We start from the raw sequence: 773 nt of genomic DNA, 5'->3' as shown, positions 1-773 counted from the left end.
ATTGCTTTTGCAGGTTTGTGAAGTGTGAGCTGCAGCATTGACATGGACCTTTCTGGACTCTTTTCTGTTTCATCGATCTTTGTGTTTATTTTTCCTGATACTACATGGTCTTGATCATTGTAGGTTTATAACAGACCTTGGACTCTGGTGGTGTGAGTTTCCCAATTTTTCCATCTTTTTTTCAGTACTGTTTGGGTTATTCTTGATCCTTTGCCCTGCTACAGAAGAACTCTGAGAGTTTGAATGGAATTGTGTTGAGCTCATATTTAGGGAGAACTGATAGTTTAAGATTATTGAGTATTCCAGTCCATGAACATAGTTTATGTCCTACCCACTTAGATCATCTTCAATGCCTTTCATCAGGATTATTTGTAGTTGTCAACATGCTGTAGTACTTTGAATGAGATATGTCCCCCAGAGGCTCAGGTATTTGAACACGTGATCCCTGTCTGCTGGTTCTGTCTGGGGGAGTTCAGGACTGTTATGAAGTGTGGCCTTGCTAGAGGAAGTATGTCAAGTGTGTGGCTTTGAACATTTGTGACCTCACCCCACTTCCAGTTTACTTTCTCTGTTTTCTTGTAGCCTCTCAGCTTCCTGCTTTTGCTACCTGCTATCATGCCTCCTTCCCCACCTGCCACCATGACTTCTCCCTCACCTGCCACCATGCCCCCTCCCCTAACTGCCAACATGCCTCCTCTCCTAACTGCCACCATGCCTCCTTCCCCTAACTGCCACCATGCCTCCTTCCCCACCTGCCACCATGCCCCCTCCCC

General features: G+C 45.8%; 1 long non-coding RNA gene across 1 annotated transcript in view; it reads left to right on the top strand.

Annotated features, from left to right (window-relative positions):
- Positions 1-288: 288 nt before the first annotated feature.
- The window catches only part of LOC116100875, a 4,084-nt gene continuing 3,599 nt past the window's right edge, over positions 289-773 (top strand). The window contains exon 1 of the long non-coding RNA XR_004122704.1: positions 289-426. This is a non-coding gene — a long non-coding RNA (uncharacterized LOC116100875). The remainder of the gene's footprint in view (positions 427-773) is intronic.

This window comes from Mastomys coucha, unplaced genomic scaffold, assembly GCF_008632895.1.
Source record: "Mastomys coucha isolate ucsf_1 unplaced genomic scaffold, UCSF_Mcou_1 pScaffold21, whole genome shotgun sequence".
Taxonomy (NCBI): domain Eukaryota; kingdom Metazoa; phylum Chordata; class Mammalia; order Rodentia; family Muridae; genus Mastomys; species Mastomys coucha.
This window is presented reverse-complemented; position numbering and strand designations above follow the sequence as displayed.